This window comes from Mirounga angustirostris, unplaced genomic scaffold (genome assembly GCF_029215605.1).
Source record: "Mirounga angustirostris isolate CCGP_5_RB_7025 unplaced genomic scaffold, mMirAng1.0.hap1 SCAF_8, whole genome shotgun sequence".
Classification (NCBI taxonomy): Eukaryota; Metazoa; Chordata; class Mammalia; order Carnivora; family Phocidae; genus Mirounga; species Mirounga angustirostris.
This window is the reverse complement of record NW_026991716.1, coordinates 60450033-60466912: the sequence shown is the minus strand read 5'-3', so window position 1 is coordinate 60466912 and position 16880 is coordinate 60450033. Positions and strand designations below refer to the sequence as shown.

General features: G+C 39.2%; 3 long non-coding RNA genes across 3 annotated transcripts; all 3 read right to left on the bottom strand.

The window, feature by feature from the left end:
* Positions 1-420: 420 nt before the first annotated feature.
* On the bottom strand, positions 421-5412 carry LOC123837007 (uncharacterized). Its single transcript, XR_006789134.3, has 4 exons — positions 5370-5412; positions 927-1031; positions 791-844; positions 421-541 (listed from the first exon to the last, which is right to left on the bottom strand). It is a non-coding gene; the product is annotated as an uncharacterized LOC123837007 (long non-coding RNA).
* A 1510-nt stretch (positions 5413-6922) lies between these two features.
* LOC123837006 (uncharacterized) lies at positions 6923-8750 on the bottom strand. Its single transcript, XR_006789133.3, has 3 exons — positions 8695-8750; positions 7084-7119; positions 6923-6977 (listed from the first exon to the last, which is right to left on the bottom strand). It is a non-coding gene; the product is annotated as an uncharacterized LOC123837006 (long non-coding RNA).
* Positions 8751-12330: 3580 nt separating this feature from the next.
* Positions 12331-14389, bottom strand: LOC123837005 (uncharacterized). Its single transcript, XR_006789132.1, has 4 exons — positions 14267-14389; positions 13238-13273; positions 13091-13144; positions 12331-12420 (listed from the first exon to the last, which is right to left on the bottom strand). It is a non-coding gene; the product is annotated as an uncharacterized LOC123837005 (long non-coding RNA).
* Between the last annotated feature and the right edge of the window lie 2491 nt (positions 14390-16880).

Genomic DNA, 16880 nt, shown 5'->3' with positions numbered 1-16880 from the left:
TTTTTTTTTTTTTTCTCCCAAGAGTATGAAAGTTGAGCAGAGACACAGACAAACCAAGGTCACTGAAGTTGAATCATGTTACAGCAGCATCCCAGGGAAGTTCTGCTGCGTTTTGGAGCTGTACCTTGTCCTTAGGCTGGTTGTTCAACTATTCCTTCAATTCCACTAGCTACCTCAGGATTCTTTTCAGTAAATCCTTGCTTTTATCTTGAGAGAGCTGGAACTGCTATCTGCTACATAAAAACAAAAACATAGTAACTGAGGGTCAACTCTGTGCTTTATTTTCCTTCTCGCAAAAACTGAACCACTGCTAATAAACATAAATGTATTATTATTTAAATTGTGTTGACATTTGAAACAACCTACCTAAATCTTTGTTTTTATTTGATTTAGCATTAAACATGAGCTACAGACAAGTTGAAGTCCTTCCTCTGAGTTCTGCAAAGAGAGTCAATAGCAGGACTATACTATCAGAGAAAAGTCTTACCTCATCACCTTTCTCACCAGGTATCCCAGGGTAGCCCCTCTCTCCTTTGTTTCCCTAAAAAGACAAGAAATTCAGCTAGTATACTGAATCGTTTTGTCATCTTTTAGAACAACAAAAACATCTCTTCTTAGTATGCTTGGGACGTAATTTGGACAGAGTCAGAGCACAAAAAAAATGACATTTGCAAATGGCTTTTACACTTTTCCAACATATTTCTTTTAAAAAGTAGTGTGTTTTAAAATTGGTTTGTTTTTTCACACTGAACTGGAAGTAGCACATAGAGTGGAGGAGAAACTGCCCTACCTTTGGTCCCTCCCTGCCTGGGATTCCTGGAGGACCCCGTGGGCCTGGATCACCCTAGAGGACAGAGCAGTAAAGAAGTGAGAGAAGGCACTAGGTGGAAGCTACAGGGCCATCAACATCCAGCCGGCCTCCTCACCTTCTGGGCTATAGAATCATACTTTCCAGGCTCACCAGCACCAGCTTCTTCTCCTTTGTTGCTTTTCAGCCCGGGGACACTGGCATGGCAGTTGCCACAGAAGTTCTAATGAGCAAAGAGATAAGGTTACTGAGCGATTCATCGAAGCAATCTATAAAAGTGAGGTCTGATCAGATTTGAACCTTTGTCAGAGACCAATGATACAGCAATTGATATATCACTACTTTCAGAGACTTAATTCATCCGATTTGAAAAGACTATTTTTTGTGAGGTAAAAACTATGTATGAAGCTAGACAGCTGTATCTGTTTATGATATTGGTGACCTATTTTTTTTTTTTTAAAGCATGTCGGGGCACCTGGATGCCTCAGTTTGTTGAGCATCTGGCTCCTGATTTTGGCTCAGGTCATGACTTCAGGGTCCTGGGATTGAGCCCCACATAGGGCTCCCAGCTCAGTGGGGAGTCTGCTTGTCTCCATCTCCCTCTCCCTACCCCCTGCTCCTGTATGTGCTCTCTTTCTCTCTCTCTCTCTCAAATAAATAAATAAAGGGGTGCCTGGGTGGCTTAGTCATTAGGCATCTGCCTTCAGCTCCGGTCATGGTCCCAGGGTCCTGGGATCGGGCCCCGAATCGGGCTCCCTTCTTGGCGGGAAGCCTGCTTCTCCCTCCCCCACTCCCCCTGCTTGTGTTCCCTCTCTTGCTGTGTCTCTGTCAAATAAATAAATAAAATCTTTAAATAAATAAATTTTTAAATAAAAAGCATGTCTACGATGATATGTAAGTGGGAAATTCCAAATATGTAAGGAAAAGACACATAAGTCAATAACACAGACTGTTTGAATTGTTAGCAGCATGTTTAAAAAGGGAGGTAGTAATAAAGTTCAAAATAACCAACAAGATTACAGACCTCATACAACTGATAGTATAAATCATTAAAAAGGAGAGAAAGAAAGAAAGAAAGAAAGAAAGAAAGAAAGAAAGAAAGAAAGAAAGAGAAAGAAAGAAAGAAAAAGCTGTGAAGAAAGGATTTCTCCTTTTGAGAACAAAATTAGTTGGCAGACGCTACACACAATTTACCAACATTGTCAGTGGAAGCACTCATGTGAGAAATAATTACTTGAGTGACTTGGACTTGACTCTGTGTCAAATCCAAGCGCAGATAAGGAAATCTAAGTGGAATTACCTTGCCATTGCCTTCTCTGTAACCTTTAGCTGATCTGGAAAGGCTTGAATTTAAGTGTCTGAGCTCACAAGATAAACTTCTCAGCACATTGCTAAAGAACAAGTGCTTGTGAAAAGCCCTAAAAAGGCTTATTTTTAAATTGTTAGAGTAAGAATATGATCAGGAAAGGCACAGAATAGGGACCACTGGGTGGAGGAGATGGTTTAATTTTAACAGTTGACAGAAGGTAGGACAATACCAGCCTCTCTTCTTCCATTCTTTTCACCAAAGGGAAGAATCTTGAAATGTAAAAAAGGGAACTGAAGCTTGCCATTAATGAGAAGTTGCCAAGAAAGCTCATGGCTATTCAAGCTCAATATTTTTGCTCAGTGAATATCAGAATAAGTCTGATTTCCAAAAACACGCTCCTTGGAAGACTAATTCCATATACTGTTGAAAAGGTTCTGAGGCAATTTCTCTAAAAAATGCTGGATTAAAGAGCTCTCTCTTCATGGTGGTCCATTCCTAGAGCTGGTATATATAAAAGGGAGCCAGAGTGTGCAACATTTCCCAGAACCAATTTTGCCATCAGGATCTTTTCACAGAGCTGATGTATTGGTAGAGGAAATAATAATAATAAAAAATATATATATAATTGTAGATCCACTACTTATACTATCTGAAAAACTATGAAGAAAGAGAGAGATGCCAGAGGACTTATGAGAACCAAGAAGTTTTCTGTATTTCAAAAGGCATGAAGAAGATGAATTATTGTATCTGTAGACAAATAAATGTGGCATATATCAATATGGAGCAAAACCCTGGCATATCAACACTCAGCAGTATTTTAGGATGGATTATTCAATTGATTGTTTTAATAAAACATAGAAGAATGGTAATCATTATGAGTCAATAAAATTTTCTCGGAGTCATTTTAAACGGGCCCCATTTTCTTTAGGTTAGGGTTGCCAGAATGGTAAATCAAGGGAAATGATTTCACTGAGGGTCTTGAAAAAAGTCTTTAGATTTTTCTTACAGAGAGAATAAAGATGCATCAATTATTAGCCAATGTACAATCTCATTCAAAGAGGGACAGATGCACAGATTAACCTACCTGAAGTCTTTGAAGGGCCATTGGGTCTGGAATTATGTCAGTTCTTTACTACATTTTAATCAAAGATACTTTTGAAAACAGAAGGCAGATGACAAAGTTTTCTAAAGACTCTAGACAAGAGAGGGAGACTTAATGCATTGGGTAATACGATCAGAATTTAAAATTACATTGGATTGACCTAACAGATCCAAACTCCAATCTAAGTCCCTGTATTTGGACTCCACTTTGGGGAACTCCATACTTTCCCCTTCTCTGGAATGCAGTTTGATGGGACTCTCAGTTGAGGTGTCCTGCCTCTCACCCATCAGCTCGTGGGACTCAGAACCTCAGTGAGGTAATGTCAGGGCTGGACCGTGGCAGAGCACACTCATTAAGGGGATGCTGTCCTGGTGAACCCATCAATTATGTCCACATCTGAGGCCTTTGGAGTCCTGGTTCTCGTCAGAGCCTATTCAGTCTTTTTGTCTATTCTGTGAGCCGCCCTATATTCTATCAGGATATTCATTTCTGCCGAAGGGTGCAAGTTTTGATCCTAACTCTTCTGGAATGATTAGGTTTAACTCTTAAGAGGCCTATGATTTCCAGCATTAACTGCCCTTGTGAAGAACCGAAGACGACGCGTGAGGACCTGTGTTCCTGGGTTAATGTTGTGCTTTCTAGCTGTGTGACTCTGAGGAAGTTACTTAGCTGCTCAGAACGTCAGTTTCTAATGTATAAAATGGGGATACTCCCACAGTCTACATTTATAGAATTTCTGTGAAGATTAAGTGAGATGCTGTAAGTAAAGCAGTGTACTGCCTGCCATGTAACTGTAACTCAACGAATATAAGGTCTTCCTAAAATCCCCATAAACACTCTTTTTTGACTTATAAGAAAATGTTGACTTTTGAAGGTCTGAAGGTCTTAAAAACCTCCTGTAATTTATTTTTATATTGATACTCATATTTATATTGATATTTATATATATTCTCAAATTTTTTTTTAAGATTTTATTTATTTGCGAGAGAGAGAATGAGAGACAGAGAACATGAGAGGGAGGAGGGTCAGAGGGAGAAGCAGACTCCCTGCCGAGCAGGGAGCCTGACGTGGGACTCGATCCCGTGACTCCGGGATCATGACCTGAGCCGAAGGCAGTCGCTTAACCAACTGAGCCACCCAGGCACCCAATATTCTCAAATTTTTAATCATCTAGCAAATACTTATACCAGAATTCTTGAGTCTTTGAATTTAAATCAACAAATATTCCTGCCTGCCTACTATTATGTAAGTCATTGTACAAACCACTGGGCTAAATGCTAGGAATATAAAATAAATCGCATGTATACACATATAGCCTAAGTTTGTGTGTGCGTGCGTGTGCACCTGTATGCTCATATACACTGTCCATTCATATATAGATAGATGGGACACAGAAGGTTTGAGTATAATGTGAAGGGAGCGATTTTCATCTGGGTTCACGCGATCTTAGCGTGCCATGAAAAAATATTACAAATACATAACCTTACAGGTATCCATTATCATTCTCCCCATCTGTATTACAAATAAAACACAGGGTAGTATTAGAGGCAAAAATGGTAGCAAGATTTATTCCTTATGAGATGAATAATAGGTAGAGATAGCTTTTATTTAACAGAGTAACAGGTGTTAGGGCAATTGTTGGCTTTGGAATTCTATAACTCACTCTGTAAAATCCCATGACATCAAAGTTCAGCCCTGCAAGCTAGCTGTTTATTGAGCAGCACCGGTTTTCATCCTGGGACTGGTGAGGGTAGGTCCAAGTAAGAAGGATTAGGTTTCATAGTAGTGAGCCAGGGCGGCCAAACACCCATGAGGTGAAAGCCATCCCTCCAGAGAAGAGAATGGTCTACTCAAGGGTGTTGATGGCACTGCTCCTTCCCATGTAGCTCATCTCAGAACTACCACCTTCACCCACCACCCCTCACACCCAAACTGACAGGGAGGTAAAGAAGAGGAGAGTGGAGGGATTAGTACAAGTGGCCCAAGATACATAAAAATATGTGTTCCTTTTTCTATCTTAAAGATGTTCTGCCTTTTAAAAAATTGAATTTTAGCCCAGGCTAAGCAATTAATTCAATTTCTGATAAAGACTTCCTTTCTCCTTTTTCCTAAAAATTAACATGTAAATTTCTTACATAGCAACAGAGTACCTTAAGCAAGACACCGATGTCTCCCAAGAGAGGAAGTGCAATCTGCATTGAAGGAGAAAAAACCTGAATACATGTATTTATGCACATACATGCACATAATACAATACAAACATACGATATATTGTACATGTTTTTCCTCAAAGCGTCATGCCAACTGAGATTTGTCATGGGGCTTCTAAGAGCCTCACTGTCAGAATGGCTGGCTTTATATTTCAGATCACAAAATAGGCATATGACACTGACAGGATTCATAACTTTGAGAAGTATTCACTATTCCTCTGCGATGAACATGTAAAGACACCCATATTGTGGTTTGGAGTCCTGCATCTCTATTTTATATTTTCATGACATGGCAACTTTTATGCCAACCTTCGTATATTCTTGGCTTTAAATAATACATAAAGGTAAATCATTTATTAAAAGGAAGTCACCACTCTGCCAAACAAATTATCAGGCTGTTGAGAAATAAGAAAAGTCTAGAACAAGTTTGTCTGAAAGTTCTTTCTCACTGGAGTTCAAAAGAGCCAACAGGTGGCTTCCGTGATTTGCAAGAGAGACACTGAAGGAACTCAGGCAGCGTTTGGGCCTCGTGTCTTAAATTGTCCTTTCGGAGAGACGCTGCAAACCCAAGTAACACTTTATAAGAATCCTAGATGATACACACACATGATTCACTCGGCAGTGGAGTTAAAGTAAGGCCAAAATATGCCTCTGCACGTAGCTTATAAAAGGCACATAAGGCCCAACCAGTGTGGGAGGGAGAAGGATTTGTGAGACTTAGAACCGAGAGGCCAGATTTGGATTTTATCATACAAAACTCTTAATACAATGTCATGTACCATATGGCCGCTCAAATTGTAACCGCCGATTCTGAGGCTATTTAAAGGGATTTCTCTGTCGCTCAAAGCCAGGTTCATCCTGAAATAAAACTTTGGAACACACATTTAGCGCCTAAACCCATTTTTTAAGCGCCTACTCAAGCCGGTTTTTATAATTTAATCATCTCAGCGTCTTAAAGCCACAGAATCAATGGCTATGTACCATATTGTAGGTAACTTACCTGCAAACTTTCATTTAGAAAAATAAAATTCATTTAGTCGGTAGCATTAGAAAGAACAAAAGCTGTGGCTATATATTTTAACTCAATTTTCTATGGGGTTGAGACATTATGTGCCAAGGCTCAGCCTGGGGCAAAATTGTATAGCTGAATTAGACCCTTAGGAAATAAGTATTCATCACACACACACACAAAATGCCAATGCAGCTTGAATTTTTTTCCCCAAATCACCAAGCAGTCACTGAGCATTCTAATTAGTTTGGACAGTAAAGGTTGCTTGGTAGGCTGTTCGGCTGCTGGGTGCATTAAAGATACCTACGTCAGGTGGGCATAGTCTGTTGACTTACCGGGTCACCTGGGGGGCCTGGCAGACCTGGCTTTCCATCCCTCCCTGGAGCTCCCTGAAAACAGAATCATCGTGTTCAAAGCTTTGCATGGTAGCACAGGAGTAGATTCAAATAGGCTGGTGGGGAAGAGGAGGTAAAGATGGTCCTTACATCATTCCCTGGGGTCCCTGGAGTCCCTGGCAATCCAGGGAGACCTCGAGGACCCTGGAAAGCAGGGGGAATAGGTATTTATGAGGACAGTTTTTCAGTAATTTCCTCCAAGTAAGCAAGCTGGATTTGTTGTGCCAAATAACTTGGTTACGTAGCTTACCTGAATACCCGGCTCTCCAGCGGGTCCTTGGGAGCCCTGAGCAGAATGAGATCCAATTATCAGAATTCTTCCAGGAATGTCCATAAATTATCCACGGGGATAAAGAGCTATGTATTGTAATTTACTTAGTGGAACAACAGGGCTTGCCACCTTGCACCCCCTGAAAACTCCCTGTGAAGTTGGCTAAGACTTCTGGATGGCAGGTAAATACTTAAGCAGATGCCTTTTGCGGGAGCCGTCGGAAGGATTTTGCTCAGATGCCCTAGGCGATCTCTCTTGGTACCATCATCTGTCCCTGTACCTTCACGACCACACGGTGCACCCACATTCTATCTGTTCAGAAACTGGCTGCTGATAGGCTGACTGGCTCAGGACTCGCTTTCTTTTCTGCTTTCTACTTCAAGTCATTTCTCCGTTTGAAGAAATCGCCAGAACCAGTGTTCAGGGACAGGAGTAGGCAGTAAAGCATCCATCGCCATATTTTTCTACGTTAGTAAATTGGAATTTGGGGGAAGCCACATGAGGCTGGGCAGTGATCAGTGAACCTAATGACGAGAGCTCCCTCCCTACTACATAAGCACAGATCATGGAAGGAGGAGTTGACAACCTAGGTAAGTAAATAGCGGGGTTCTCAGCAGCTGACTTCAGTAGCTGCTCACCCACATTTCCTTTCTTGTTTTTAAAAATAAATATTCATATCACTGTTACTGTCAAAGCTACTTTTTGTACCCTTTCTATTTATACTGTGTCCTTAGTTATTAATATATTTTTTTAATTTTTTGCTTCAGCCTCCTTCAGTCCTTTAATAATTTCCCGATCTGTTTTGTTACTGTGTTTAATCTCCCATCGCCAGTGGTCTTTTATATTCTTGCCCCGGAGAATCAATCACACACAACGTAACCATTCACTATGCCTTCTTTTAGCTCTCATGATAATTTCATTACAAGGCCAATTTCCCAAATTAATGCCATTAGAATTAGGGTTTATTTCCACTTTTCTTGTTCCAGAATCTTTTAGATTTTTTTCATAGTAAATAAAGAGTTCTTATTACTACTTAGTCAACAAGTATGCGTACAGAGGTCATTATCATCAGGCACTGTCCTTGTAGCTAAAACACATTAAAAAACTGCCCATTCTCTGTCTTCCCTATTATAAACGACTTCTATTCTCTCTTCCTGAATATATTAATTAAGAGATTTTTGACATCATCTCATTTATACATGCTCCATTCACTTTAAATATTAACTTTTAATTTTATTCTCACTAAAAACAAACAGTAATATATAAATCCTAATCTTAGGCACTTGTATCATCTTACAAACATGCATTTGTACTTTTTAATATGTAGAATGGAGGAACAAAGGGTTAAATAACTGCTTCTAATCCCAAATCAGTGTACAGGAGACCAGCATCTGTACGTCAGTAAACAGCACCATCCCTGTGCTCAGCTATGTAACCTCAATGCTCATCAATTCTCTCCCTCTGACTAGTGTTTATTTATATTTCCTCCTCTGACCATTTCATTCCTTTCTCCTGATTCAAGTTTGTCACTGGATTTTATTTGATTATTGGAACTGACCAGGTTCAAAAGCTTGATGGAATTTCACTTACTGTTCGGCCAGGAACTCCCACCCCCGGTGGGCCTCTGTCACCTGGGGAACCGTGGATGCCCGGCAGTCCTCGCTCGCCCTGTGCAACCAGAGGCTTCCGTTAGTGTGAGGCTCATGAAATTCCAGGCTGTATTTTCTTATTAATTCTTTAGAAATTATCTATGATATTTTCATACCTTTGGCCCACGAGGACCAGGTGCTCCAGGATTTCCATCTAATCCCTAAAATAAAAAAATCGAGGTAAATACATTTCTTTTTCTAAAAAGGTTAAAAGCATCTTAGAAATTATAGCTCAAAAATGGTTCATGGTGCTTCATCCTTCTTGAATAAACCCTTTTCTGTAAAAAAAAATAAGAAACAGGGAATACATATTTTGCTAGGTTATAGATTTTGTATAGTTACTTTAAAATACAAGGTGTTTTCATTTTTAGGGGAGGTGGGTGCGGGATGGATGAAATAGGTGAAGGGGATTAAGAGTACACTTATCTTGATGAGCACTGAGTGATATATGGAATTGTTGAATCACTATATTATACACTTGAAATTAATATAACACTGTACTGGAATTAAAATAAAAAACTTAATAATAAAAAAGATGTTTTTGTCTTTAAAATGAGGCATCTGATACTGAGAACTATTTATTATCAACACTTAATATAAAAAGTCAAAGAGGATGAGAAAAAAAAAAGTATGTGAAATAGGCATATTGGTTATTTAGATTTTCCAGCTATTCAATTTTTCTATGTCCTGGAAATTGCCCAGCCACAAGGACATTTTCTGCAAATGACCATGAATGGCCATCCCTGCAGAGCCCCTGGAAGGAAAATTTCAGACAGTTCTTCTGTTTTAACATAGCGTCCTAGGAAGGCTTACGATTTAAACTAGTGTATCTTACTAGCTCCTTGGATCCCTAAAGAATTCATGCAGAAGATTCATAGGGGGGCCTATGAATCTTTCAAAACTGTATGTAAAATAGGTATGTGCATTTTATTTTCAGAAAAGAGCCCTTCACCTGCATCAAATTTCCAAAGAGGTTAGAGCTCTGACCTAAAGAACGAGATGAATATTTCTTTTTCTGCAGATCTCAATTGATTCCTATACTTGTGATCTGAAACTGGGAACACACAAGTGGTAATTAATGAACTTTCAAGGGAGATATTAGGAAAAGGGCTGGTACTTACCGGTTCCCCTGGCAGGCTTTTCCCTGGAGGACCAGCCTCACCTTTTGGACCAGGAAGCCCAGGAGGGCCTACAGTCCCACCTGGAGATCCCTGAGGAAGACAAGGAAAGATTCTTACATCATTGCTCAGGTTTGTGGTGGGAGTTGTGGAGGCAGTTTCCATTGCTTTGAGTTGTCATCATAACCAAACTTCATTTTCTCGTTCATTCACTTGTTCAACAATATGTACAGAGGGCCTGATTTATGCCAAGCACTGTTCCAGTTATCTTAAATGCATTTACATTTTGTGGTGAGTTATGTGACAATAAGTTTAGCAGTATCATGCCATATGCATGTACATGGATATGTGCATAAAAGGGCATCTATTCAGAAGTTCTTTCAATGATCTTTATGTTTTCTTTAAGTTATTTCTAAGTGAAGGTTCAACATTAATATACTATTTCCATGTAGACAACAGGAAAAAGGTCCTAAAAGATGGAGACTTCCTAGAGCTACTCCAGAGTCGGCCGCTGAGCTTGAAACAGAGTTTCTGATTCCTGAGGTCTTCATCTTTAAGTCAGTTCATTTTGTTACATTGTGTTTCTGTGTCAGAATGAGGGCTGTCCCAATGCAGAACTCCAGGGGGCACAATTCATGCCATCGTTTCTGTGGCTGTCTATCCCCTGCACAGTCCTGGCAGCTTTGTCCTATCCCTTCACTCCCCCAAAGCCCTTATGATCCTCTGTCTCTTCCTCCTACTGAATTACTTAATTTACAAAATGGATAAAATGGAAGCTCTACCTTTTCTCCTTTAATGCCTTGTTTTCCCGGGATACCATGTTCTCCTGGCAATCCCTAGAAAATTCAGAATTAATGGGAAAGAAAAATTAGAGTATCTCTTATTATAAGAACATTTCTACCTGTGAGTCTTTGTCAGGAGAACAGAATTGTAACACACAAAGTATGAAGGGATGGGCTGATTTTGGCCTGTTAGAGAGGAAAATGCATTAGTGAAAATATGTGGCTTGTTGTTTCAAGTGAAGTGACCTCGATGTAATGGAAAATAAACCAAATAAGGGAGAATTGAACCAAATGCCCTATCCATGTTATCTTTTTAAAAGATTTTATTTACTTATTCATGAGAGACAGAGAGAGAGAGAGAGAGAGAGAGAGGCAGAGGGAGAAGCAGGCTCCCAAGGAGCAGGGAGCCCGATGTGGGACTCGATCCCAGGACCCTGGGATCATGACCTGAGCCGAAGGCAGACGCTTAACCATCTGAGCCACCTAGGCTCCCCCATCCATGTTATTGGATGGAAAGTGGAAGGATGGTGGTTGGTATATCATGGTTCTATCATGATATAGAAGGATGATGGGCTAAATAGGAAAACATAATTTTACTGTGTTTGGCAACAGTTGCTCTTTCCCTTTTGATTTTATTCTCTTTCTCAGCTCCAGCCACTATCATTTAATCTCACTTCTTGGGTAACTTATGTCTCCACCTGTGCCACCAGAATTTTCTCCCTTTCCATAAGATCTCTCCACTAGGTACACTCACCTGGCTCATTAGATGGCTTTGGGGGGAGCAAAAAAAGCTTTGCTCACAACCTGAGTGTTCAAAGTACGAAGCAGAACAAGTGCTCTGAAAAAGAGACCTGTGGAGGCTCAGTCAGGAAGCTTGGAGGATACAGCAGGAGGTCATGGGGCTGTTCTCAAGATGATGAGAAAAGGAGAGATTCTAATAGTTGCATAGAAAGTGCTGGAATTGTGGCCAGATAGGGATCAGTTTCCAAGAAGTTATGGCCAGACATTTCTCTTATTTTGCTCAAGTGAGGATGATGGTGAGTCTTAACTTCCAAATTGTGGAAGGCCAGGCTAGGGCAGTTGTTGAAGGAACAAAAGACTTAGCTGGGGGAATGGATAGAAAAGTGCATTTAAAGGACATGAGAGAGAGAGCGAAAGAGAGAGACAGACCGAGACAGAAAGAATAATGGGACCACTAGAATTAGGTTATGCAACCTGAGGACTCTTCTCCAATGGCATTAGAGAAATATTTTCAGCCAAAAGACTTGCTTTTTTTTTTTTTTGAGACTCTTGCAAGAAAACAACAATAGAAACTTAAGAAGTGTCTTTTTTGGATGGAGAATTAAACCAAAGCCATGCATAATGAAAATGCTTGCATCCTATCTTAGTTTTCCTCATTTCTTTTGATGTTTCCAGTCTCTCTTCCTGGTGGAACACCACTGACAAGCACGTCCAAAGTGATAACTTAGTTAACTTGACTTCCAAAGACTGATTTATTAGGCTAATGATATTCCAAAGGACCTCATATGAATATAGGAAATTACTAGCCTTCCTAATAACCCCTGACATCAGGGGTGATCAGTTTTGGTAGTAGAGATGACCTATGTCTTGGGAAAATGTAGTATAACTCAGTCACATGAAAAGATGTGGACATTCTTTAAGACACTAATTTAATTTCCACATATCGAAGACACTTGTACTTGCTATACATACAATATCTCCTGGTGGTCCTCTAGGTCCCATAGAGCCTGCAGGTCCTTGTTGACCCTAAAAGAGAGGGTGAAATGTCCTTCAACTCTATTAAAAAAAAGATTGTAGCTGAATATATGTAAAACATGGTATGATTTTTACAGAGAAAGACAGGCTTTCTATCATCCTACCTTCTCTGAATAATTCTGAAATGTGCTTTGGGCTTACAAAGATAGTTTGGAGATGTTCTCATTTAAATGGGTCTTTTCCCACCAGCAAGGGAGGCCAGGATAACCTGCCTTACCCATGGGTGGGAGCGCATCACATTAGTCTTTCCCACACCTCCCCATGGCTGGTCTTTCTTGGGACATTCCTGTGGAATCCCACATGGCGAACTCAAGCAACTGCATAAATTTGGCTAAGAGATTGAATCTTGAATCCCATTCACTTTAAGTATATAGCTCAGGGTAATAGGTTTTGCTCACATTGTTTACTCTAAACCTTTTAGGGATGTTATTGTGAATATGCTCTGAAGAAGAGTTTAAAAACCCGACTGTGAACCAAAAGGCACAATTACTATGAGTGTAATAAATGCAGCCAATGGGGGGAAATCACCATGGAAACATGATAAAGTCTCTGAGAACTTTTGTGAAGAAAACGAGTGGCACATCAGAGCCATTTGTTTTACACGGAAATGGCTATAACTCCAAAATTATTTCTTCTTTTATCTCAGTTATTTCTTATATACCTTTAGTCCTGGGCTTCCTATTAAACCGGGGGGACCAGGATCTCCAGGTTCACCCTGAACACATGGGTGGGAAGGTAAGTGAAATGGTTACTTTAATCTTCACAATCTCATTGGATTGGAGATGCAATAAGAAGGTCAGGAGATTACCTTTATTCCCTGTGATCCCATTAGCCCAGGTTCTCCCTGTAAAAAAAAAAATTACCATTTATGTAATGCTTAAACTCAGATGGGATGAGCATCTCTAATACTTGAATTCATCTGCATTTCTACTAATTAACGTAATATGGGGGAATTACGGATGACATGATGAAGTCAAGGAGAGGTCATTCTAAAACATGATTTAAAATACTTATTGCTAATATGTAAACAATAACTCATTTTCTTTCTTCATTTATTTATTTATTTAATTTAAATTAAATTCAAGTTAGTTAACGTATAGTGTAGTGTTGGTTTCAGGGTTTCTTTCTTCTTTATAACAGTTTTTTCCCCCCAGTATCACTTTGACTCTATAATCATCATAGTTCATTAGCAATCACTGCATTCTCCACTTAGCTGACATTTTCGTGACTTGCCACCAACTAATCTTATATCTCAGAGGATTAAAACCTCAGATGAAGGGGGAAAAGAAAGAGTAAAATCTAAGTTAATGTTCTGGTGATTCTACCATTGGGTATATGTACTTAATGAACAACAACAACAACAAAAAATTAAGGTTACCCAAAAGAGGACAATATTGGCTATTATGAGTTTGCTTTTCTTATTTCCATGACTTATTATTGATCCTTTTGATAAAATCATCCTGTTTGATAAATTTAACCTGCATCATTAACAGAGTTTTTGAAAAAACTGTATCTTGCATTTTAATTTTGTATTTTAGATATCTTAAGTGTACATCTTTCAAAACATTCATGTCCAATCACAAATAGTAATGGTTAAAGAAATATATAATACCCAAGCCGAATGGTAAAGTGTCATCACATGGGACGAAACTTAACAAGGTTTATTAATTTCTCATTTATTAAAATAAAAGAGTCAAAATTCACAGAGGAAAAAGTAAAATGCTCAGAGAGCTTATTTTATCAAATCTATTAGACTCCAAAGTAAACATTTGAGAAATCAGAGAGATAGAAATCAATGAAGTAGAAAACCCAAGATAGTGATAAAACATCTACTTACTCTATCTCCCTTTTCACCTTTAGTAAGAGGTTCTCCCTAGGAAAATGGTTAGAAAACAGAATCAATTAGGAACACTTTGAGAAACCCTCCAAAACTGGATATGGATAAATCCTGCAGGCCAAACTCAGACCTCTGTCACAAAGCAGCCGCTAAAATGACTCAGAATGTCACACAGTCTGCTTGCGCAGTTTAAAGGAAGCATATGAGAATTAATTTAAAAACCCTTTCATATTCCCTAGTGAACAATAAGTTAATCATGCTAATACTATTTCGAGAATCCTGAGTGGAACAAATTGGAATGCTGCCAAGGCCAAAGCTTTCTCTTGCATGGTTCACAGAGATGATCTCTCTCTCTCTCTCTCTCTCACACATACACACACACACACACACTTTCTCTTATTAGTTTCTCCTCTTGAAGTTACATGGACATGATTTCATTTACTCTTCACAACAATGCTGTGAGGAAGATACAGTCTCATTTCAAGCATGAGGAAAGAGATTCAGAAAGGTTCTGAGTAACTCTGAGTTATTTCCCCTAAAATAGCACTCTCCCACTTTATGTCTCCTTGTTTATCTTGCCTATAAACTCTGTAAATGTAAGGATATAATTGGTCTTGACTATCACAGCATTTCTGGTGTACTCTGTTGGTACCCAGTAAAAGTCTATTAAATTAGAGAATTTCAAGTTATGCAGATATAACAATAATAGCTGATATTCATTAAATCCTTATAATATATCAAACACTGATCTAATCACTGTTCTAGTTAATTCTTATGTGTCACTGGGGTAGGTATGATTAGTATACCCATTTCTGGATGAGGAAACTGAGGCCCAGAGAAGTTAAGTGATTTCCCCAAGGTCATATAGCCAGTGAGAGGTCATTCAGGATTTAAACCTAGACAGCCTGACTTCAATCCTGGGCTTTGGTTGCTCAGTCTGATTTGATTTGTAATTTGATTTACTTATGATTTGAATTGAGTGAACTGACAATAAGGTGGAAACCATTCATTTAAAAAAATTTTTCTTTTGCACAGGAAAGTCAAGAGAAAGTGTGAGAACAATATGGTAGATAATACTCCTCTTGAAGGTCCCCTTAGGGACTGTGAGTCCCTTAAACAAATCACTAAGGGGAGATAAGTGGTTAGTAAGTGAACCCCTGTGGTTTTCACCTTGTGTCCTGTATGCTAGGGATTTTCAGGGCTCAACTCTTCTCTCCCATATTTCCCTGCTCCCTTGCTGTTTCCTGGGGCCATGTGGCTAGTTTTGGCAATGACACATGAGCAGAAGTGACATGTGTACCTTGCAGGCTGAGGCAAGGAGAAGCCCATTCCTGATTCTCCAGTCCCACTTTCCCTGCATGGTGACTGAGAAGGTTGTGTATTCCAGATGGCTTAGTTACCTGGTGGTAATCAGCCTGGTATCTGAGTGCAGTGGCTATCAGCACCCACTCCTCCAGACCCAACATGCTGGGCATGCAGCACGAGTAAGAAAAAAACCTTTCTTGTATTAAGCCACAGAAATTTCAGGGTTAATTTGTTACCTAGCACAACCTAGCCTGCTCTATTATGCCCCATATCTAGCCAATGTGATTAAATCTCTTACTGTTGGTTAACTGCTATAAGTTAGATCAGGGCTTTATTTATATTCTCGTCTTTCAGCCTTAATTAAAAAAATCCTAGTTGATTTTTAAGAGAAGAGATGATGTTATTTAGATATGAGCAATGGGCCACAATGCTTATATAACTGCTTATTTTTGCTTATGTTGCATTGCTTATATCATGCTTATTTAGAGCCACTGTGAAGCCATATGGATTAAAGTAACAGGTTAAAAAAAATAAACAACCAAACCAAACCAGGAGGCTGGCTGTCTCAAGACTTGATATTTCGTCCTCACTCCAATGACTACTATCTGGTCACCTCTCTTTCTCTGTCTGTAAACTCATCTATAACTATAAGCTCTAACATGTGACACATGTAGTCATATTCTAAATGTCCAGCAGTGAAGGTGGCGGGAAACTGCCATTCAGCATAAATGGTTCAGAATTCAGATTTGGATGAAAACCATTCCTCTTTTTGGGCCTTCTGGTTATTCGCCCAAGTCGTGTCCAGATTCTGTTCTGAATAGAAAGGTTGAGACCACAAAGAGCTAAACTACTCTGTATAGTAACGTAAAAATGCTTTTCTTTTATGTGGGGGGCAGAGAGGAAGGCAGACAAAGATGCACAGTAGGTCCCCCGTATCTGTGACTTCACTTTCCATGATTTGTTACCGATAGTCAGCTGCAGTCTGGAAGCAGATGATCCTCCTTCCAACGAATCATCAGGGCAGCTGTTGCCTAACGCTATGTCACAGTTCCTGTGTCCTTCACCTCACGTCATCCCATCATGGAGGCATTTTATCATCTCGCATCATCCCAAGAAGAAGGGTGAGTACAGGTCAAGATATTCCGAGAGAGGCCATATTCATATAATGTTTATTACAGTATATTATTATAATTTTATAATTTTTATAATTTTTATAAATTATTATAAATTTTTATAATTATTATAATTTTATAATTAATATAATTTTTTATTATAATTTTATTATTACTGTTGATAATCTCTTACTGTG